We start from the raw sequence: 7,963 nt of genomic DNA, 5'->3' as shown, positions 1-7,963 counted from the left end.
AACGTGAATAAAAACAGAATACAATGATTTGCAAATCCTTTTCAACCTATATTCAATTGAATACACTACAAAGACAAGATATTTAATGTTCTAACTGATAAACTTTATTGTTTTTTTGCAAATATTCACTCCTTTTGAATTTGATGCCTGCAACACGTTCCAAAAAAGCTGGGACAGGGGCAACGACAGACTGGGAAAGTTGAGGAATGCTCCAAAAACACCTGTTTGGAACATTCCACAGGTGAACAGGTTAATGGTCATGATTGGGTATAAAAGGAGCATCCCCAAAAGGCTCAGTCCTTCACAAGCAAGAATGGGGCGAGGTTCACCACTTGGTGAACAACTGTTAAACAACAGTTTAAGAACAACGTTTCTCAACGTATGATTGCAAGGAATTTAGAGATTTCATCATCTACAGTCAATAATATCATCAAAAGATCCAGAGAATCTGGAGAAATCTCTGCAGGTAAGAGACAAGGCCGAAAACCAACATTGAATGCCCGTGAACTTTGATCCCTCACTGCATTAAAAACCAACATCATTATGTAAAGGTTATTACCACGTGGGCTCAGGAACACTTCAGAAAACTATTGTACGTTAACACAATTCGTCACTACATCTACAAGTTAAAACTACCATGCAAAGCCAAACAAACAATATTTTATCACATTAAATATGTTGTCTTTGTAGTGTATTCAATTGAATATAGGTTAAAAAGGATTTGAAAATCATTGTATTCTGTTTTTGTTTACGCTTTACACAACGTCCCAACTTGAGCTCAAAGACTTGAGCACATCTCTGCCCAGGTCCAAGGCTACAGCCATGAACATAACTACAGGGTATGTCAAAAATACCAAATACTTCTTTAAACTTTAATATACTGTACATGATTGAATATATGTTATGAAAGCACATGGTTGAGGAAAGCAGATGCCTCCTTAATTATCAAGTCAATTGTATTAATGTAGCATAAAAAACACAAGGTTGTCTCATACTGTTTGGCTAAGCTTTAAAAAAAAAAAAAAAAAAGAGCGTTTTATTTTGAAGGGCCCGCTCATTACACTTCCTGTATGTTGTCAGTGTTTCCCTGGGAGTCCTATCATGTGACAGTGGGTGCAGAGATGAGTGGGTGGGCCCTAGAGGCGCGTTCCTCCTCTCTTTTTAAAAGACTCATAACAGAGGGAGTGTTGTGGCAGTTACAGGAGGGGAGGAGAAAAATACTACCAATACCACACTGTAAAAATACTCTGTTACAGTAAAAGTACTGCATTGTAAATGTTCCTTCAGTAAAAGACTGTAAGTATCATCATGAAAATGTAGTTGTTGTATTAAACCATTGTGTAAAGTGTAAAGGATCCAACCAGTTGTGTGTTTAATGGTCTAATCATCTCAGCTGGACTTGTAGCCGTTATATTGTTGACTAGTTTACTTTAGAATCAAACATCAGATTTTATAAACTACATGTGTTTTGTGTGCAGGAATCTTAATGTGTAAAGTAACTAGTAACTAAAGCTGTAACAGATGAATGTAGTGGAGTAAAAAGTCCAATATTTCTCTCTGAAATGTAGCAGAGTAGAAGTAGAAAGTGGCATGAAAAGAAAAGACTCAAGTAAAGTACAAGTACCTCAACATTTGGACTCAAGTACAGTACTGGAGTAGATGTACTTGGTTACTTTACAACACTGCAAATACTGTTAATGTTACTGAGATGTTTCTTCAGAAGAAGCTGAAACTCTTCATAAGCAAAAGTAAAACTAGCAACAGATAGAAGTTACAGTTTCTTTGTTTAAATGAAGTACCGTAACATTGTTGCTTGTTGCCATGGAGACAAATGAATAGATCTGCGAATGTGATGAAGTCAACAGTCTCGGGACTAAAGTGACCTAGGCTGAGTGATGTTGAGATAGGCTGCAACTAATGATTATTTTCATTGCCGATTAATCAATTCATCTGTGGATTATTATCTGGATGAATGGATCATTTGTTTGGTCTCTAAAATGTCAGAAAATTGTGAAAAATGTGGATCAGTGTTTCCCAAAAAGCCCAAGATGACATCCTCAAATGTCTGGTTTAGTCCACAACTCAAAGATCTTCAGTTTCCTGTCCCAGAGGAGAGAAGAAACTAGAACAGGAGTGGCGAACCTGTGGCTCTTGACCCGTATGCGGCTCTTTGCCTGCTCCTTTGAGGCTCTTACTGTGTGGCTGGGGGCTGTGTTATTGGTGGATTTATTTTTTATTTTTTTTTGCTTTTTGAAACATTTCAGATAAGTACAAAAAAATGGAATGCACTTGCCAATACATTTGCCAATTATTTTAAAATAAAAAAATAATGCAGCAGAGTTTTGAGGACAAATTCTGCAACCCGAGGAAAAAAAAGCTGCCACAGATCACCTTCCTCATTAACCCTTTCACTGCTGAATCAGATTGTTTGAAAGCCCCTCTAGTGACAAACAAGTGAAAGAGTCGCTTCGAGTGGCACAACCGAGTTCTAGCAAGACCTGAAAAGGATTGTGGATAACAAAGACTGTCAGATTCCCCACTGAGTCAATCTAAGGAAGAAAAAAAAACTATGAAAACTGCTATGTATTATGACTGTCATCAGATCTGGAAGTCACTGTTGCTGTTGTAGTGTGGACGTGCATGTGTTGTGTGGCTTTTTGCTATGGTGCGGGTTTTTTTGTGGCTCTTTATGCTGAACTGGTTGGCCACCCCTGCACTAGAACATATTCACATTTAACAAGCTGGGATCAGGGAAGCTTGACTCAAACTGATGAATCTATTAATCTTTGTAGCTCTAGCTGGAATTATGTTCATAAGTTTCATAGTATTCATGGATGTGAATATGTGGTTTGAATATGATGAATTCAACACTTACAGATTTGAAGTTGACTAGAAATCTAGACCACCCTAGCAGCTGCAAATGTCATTTGCAGCCAGGGTCGTATTGGCAACTCTCCTTGCGAGCTGGAAAAACCAAATTCTGGTCAGGCCAATCACATCGTGTATAGAGTCGGTGGGCGGGCTTAACATAATGACGGCAGTGTTGCAACGGTTCCGCATGAATTCCCTGCTACTTGAAAACAAAGAAGATGGCTGCTGCTGCTGGAGAACAGCGGTCTTTGGAGTCGGCTTTGGCCGCGACTCTGGAAGACTTGGAGTTTTTCTTTGAGAAAAGAACAAAGAACGGCACTGAAGTCATTCTTGCTCTGGTTGGCTATGAGTGCAGAGGGAATTTGAAAGACAACCGTTTATCCCGCCCCTCGGATTGAGCCCTGCCAATGGGGAGTTCACAGACCCAACATCTTGATGTGGGTCTGGTTTGTCAGGCTAAAACAGAGATGGAAAGTGAAGCCAAAGCTGAAGCTCCTTAAAGCTGTATTCTCTCTAACTTCCAGCAGGGGGAGACTCCTTAAAGCTGCATTCTCTCTAACTTCCAGCAGGGGGAGACTCCTTAAAGCTGCATTCTCTCTAACTTCCAGCAGGGGGAGACTCCTTAAAGCTGCATTCTCTCTAACTTCCAGCAGGGGGAGACTCCACTGGCTCCAGAAAGAAGTCTGTTTCTATAGAAGTCTATGAGAAAATGAGACTACTTCTCACTGGATTTATTACCTCAATAAACATTTTCATAATGAGTTTATGGTCTCAATCGCTTGTTTCAAGTCTTCAACACAGCATGATGTTCATTTAGTAAATGATGGTCCCATTTATTTTTAAAATAGAGGATAAAGCAGGGGATGTTTTAGGACCTGTCAATCACGACAGAGGCTTAGCTATGCTAACCATGCTAACACTGGGGACGTTAAAATAGACCTCAACTTGTTTTGGCTGTTGTCCATGTTTTCATCTCAAAGTTAGTAAAGAAAAGCTTCCAAACAGTTGAAAAATCTGCAACTTTCCCTCTTTAGCGTTTAGCTTAGCGCAGCGCCATTGAAACCAAACACAACACTGGCTTAGCCGTGTCATCCTCCCCAGCTCCGCCCTTTTGTCCAAATATAATCACTTCTGGCTCCAAAATACCAAGATGGCGACGGCCAAAATGCAAACAGCTGGCTTCAAAATGGCAATCCACAAACCAATGGGTGACGTCACCGATGCTACGTCCATTATTCTTACACTCTATGAGGTTTTCCAGCTAAACAGATTATAATCATGCAACGTTTGAGTTCACCCACACATCCACTAACCAGCATTGTCAAGTTAAAAAACAAGATTGTAAATACATTGTTTATAACATTCCAAGCATCCCACAAAGGCTCCACGTCCCTGTCACAAAGGGCCTCGTCGACAGAGACCAGAGTATGTTTCCTACTCCGGTTTGAAATCTGTAGAAACATTTAAGGAATGTCAGGCCCACTGGGAAACCACTGCAAATTCATTTTTCTGCAGCAATTCATCTCACCTAAATGAATTCCATGCACATTTAATGCAGTTAATGTTGATCTGGATTCAGAATGATCCGTAGCCCTCATCTTTTACACATTTACTCTGATTGTATCAAAGGCAGAAATTGGAACTGTATAATATCCTTACTAAGTTCACATGAACAAGTAAGTAATCAACACTTTATTCATATAGCACTTTTAAAAACACGCAGTAACAAAGTGCTCCACACATACATGTGCAATACATATGAAGAAATAGGAACAAACATGAGTTACAAACAGAGGTGGAATGTAACTAAGTACATTTACTCCAGTACTGTACTTGAGTCCAAATGTTGAGGTACTTGTAGCTGCAGGACCTGGAGCTCACTGCCAGTGTTTGTTTGACTGTTAAAGTGTTTAGATAATTAAAAGGTATTTATTTAGAAGGGGGTTGGTTGGTTAATTGGCTAACGCTAGCATGCTATTCCACCAAGCTTCCATGCTATATAAATAAGCCGGACAGAGTTGTCCCTCATCTGGCGATAGAAACCCTGCTTCCCCGTTTAACAGTCAAACTGAAACACTGGCGCTGAGCTCCAGGTCCTGCAGCCGCAGACAGTGAGAGAAACAAAGTGTCTCCCCTGTTCTTTCTGACCACGGTGGGAAATCTGGAGCAGGAAAAGTTATCCCTCTCCTTTATTTCATGTTGTTTATGGAGAAGGAGAACCAGGAAATGAGTCGGGGGGGAAATGCAACGCTACCAAGCAGGGGCAGACTGGGACAACAATTCGGCCCTGGCAATTCCGTCCCTTACCGGCCCAAATTCAGATGGGGACATTATTTGCTTTATAAGTGGAAAACCAGGCTCACGTGAGAATTTGGCACTAGAAGAATGAGGCACACTTACAGGCTTTCATAATGAAATAATAAACACAAGTCATAAGACCTTCAAGTAAACTACCATGGCACCATCTTAGAATGGAGATGCTTGCGTATTTAAAACATTATTAGACGCAAGGTTTTATTTTGAAAAGTAAAAGCCCGAGGGCAGCAGACAGGAGGCGCCAGGCTGCAGCCGTACAGTCTTGCATATTTTTGTCAAACTAGTGTGAAACGCCAGTGTTATTTCTTTTTTCCAGCGGCCCAAATCGGCCCAAGAGTGCATCGGCCCTTCAGGCATTTGCCAGAACTGCCAGATTGCCAGTCCGCCTATGCTACCAAGCCCCGGCCAAGCCACGTACGTCACTGCGACGCAGGTGCACGTCAGGCTACAGTGTAGGGTTGGTGTCTCCACGTACCTACGTACGTAACCACGACGTAGATTTAACGCAGAAGCATAAAATCACGTTTTAGGATGTAGAACGCAATTTAGACATCAACCCTCCCTACACCAAATATTGCTGGCGGGTTTGAAAAAGCATGTTTTGTTTTAAAGATCGCCAGATCAACATTAACTGCATTAAATGTGCATGGAATTCATTTAGGTGAGATGAATTGCTGCAGAAAAATGAATTTGCAGTGGTTTCCCAGTGGGCCTGACATTCCTTAAATGTTTCTACAGATTTCAAACCTGAGTAGGAAACATACTCTGGTCTCTGTCGACGAGGCCCTTTGGTAAATACAAACGTAGGCTTTGTGACAGGGACGTGGAGCCTTTGTGGGATGCTTGGAATTTTATTAACAATGTATTTACAATCTTGTTTTTTATCTTGACAATGCTGGTTAGTGGGTGTGTGAGTGAACTCAAACATTGTGTGATTATAATCACACAACGTTTGAAAATAGAGAGAATAGAATCTATTTCACAAAACGGTGGCGTGTTCCTTTAAGCCCCATTGTACCGAATTTGGTTGCAGTTCCACCAGAGTTCCACTGGGGGTGATCACGGTCCAGTGCTAAATGAATGGGAGTCTATGGAGCTAGACGGCTAAATTTGTCTCTTTCGCCTGATTGTCGTTGAGAAATCTCAGATTTGATTGTAGTTTTTGCAAGTTCAACATGGATTATAGGTCGAAAGTTGAATGAACGAGTACTTATGTCCTTTTGATTTCTTACAGGTTGAGTCGTTGTTGCCCATAACACGCTAGCATTCTGCTAATGAATGCTGATTGGTCAGTGAAGGACTGATTACGACCAGAGATCCCGCTTGACAGCATCCGAAGCAGAACCAGAATGTCAGAGTGAATATTTCGGCGTGGTCTTTAAAACATTAGCAAACCTCTTTCTAGCATATGTATTAACAGGGAGAGTCTAAAGCCTGGTTCACACAGGACGATTTTAAAATTGTCGGCCGATTTTCCAATCCTGAGAGACCCCACACACGGCGATAAAAAATCACGGTCTAACAGTTTTGGTCGTACAGTGTGTGGTGCGCAGCACACGGCAACATCAACACATCACACACGAACCGATTTGACTCCCGAGCATTCCCAGGTCAGACGGGAAATCTCGCAAAATCCCTCGAGATAAAACGTGACTTCAGAGTAAACAATCATGGCGGACGAAGAGGATGCAGTGACGATAATTTGTAGTTTGTTTTTAACCGAAAAAAACTGTTATCAAAAGAAAAGGCGATGGTCAAAGAAGTGGAGGGGGTGGACTAGGAGCGTGCTAGGTTGGAGAGGAGTGAGAACCTGAAGGAGACAAGTTTGTTGGTCTTTAACGTAGGTTAGACAGACAGACGGTCGCGTTCGGTGTAATTCACTGCTTCCTTTCGTACCGGGTAACCGGAGAGCCGTGAGTTTAATTGACTAGGTGTGATTTTGGATTGGATAGTGTGGGTTTTGTGAGGAACTGTGTGAAGGGGTATTGCCCGACGGCCTGTATAGGTCCGGGAACGATATCCCTGAGCAGGTCCTAGCAAACTCAGTAGATAGTGGTGAGTCTTCTGTAAAGGAAAACTAAAAACAAAAAACTTCCAGTGAACCTTTTTAAAAACGGTAAATTCTCACACAGTTGGGGATAATTTAAACTCAGAGTCAGCCCATGCCCAGGGGAGTGGATGGGGGTGGGGAGGAGTGGAGCACAGTGAGTAAGACAAGTTACAAAAGACAGCGAGGAAATAACTTTCAGGATAGTGATATGGAAAACCCACAGGTTAAATCAATAAGGCCTAATCCAAATAGTGATGAGGAATTTAAAGTTCTGATTAAAGTAAAAGGAGGGGTTGGATTTTCTACAGTCAGTCCCCTTAAATTGACAAATGAACTTAAAAAAGGGATTGGTGATATATTGCATGCCTCTATTTTGCAGAATGGAATGATTTCAATTATGTGCAAGTCGGAAATGCAACAAACTAAGGCACTTAAGATTAAAACTGTGCTTGGTAAGGGAGTAGAGGTGTTCAAACCAAAAACTAATACCGAGGTAAAGGGAGTGATGTATAATGTGCCATTGGACGTATCTGAGCAAGAGATATTGACTAGTTTAAAAGGCGGTAATGTTGTAGCTGTAAAACGTATGGGTAGAAATGTAAATGGTAGAGGAACCATACCTATCCTTCTCTCCTTTAAAGATGGTGTGCTACCGAAGAGGGTCATGTTGGGTTGGTCATGAGCTACCCAGTAAAAGAGTATGATAGACCCCCTTTGAGATGTTTT

The sequence above is a fragment of the Sander lucioperca genome, chromosome 14 (assembly GCF_008315115.2).
Source record: "Sander lucioperca isolate FBNREF2018 chromosome 14, SLUC_FBN_1.2, whole genome shotgun sequence".
Lineage (NCBI taxonomy): Eukaryota > Metazoa > Chordata > Actinopteri > Perciformes > Percidae > Sander > Sander lucioperca.
This window is presented reverse-complemented; position numbering follows the sequence as displayed.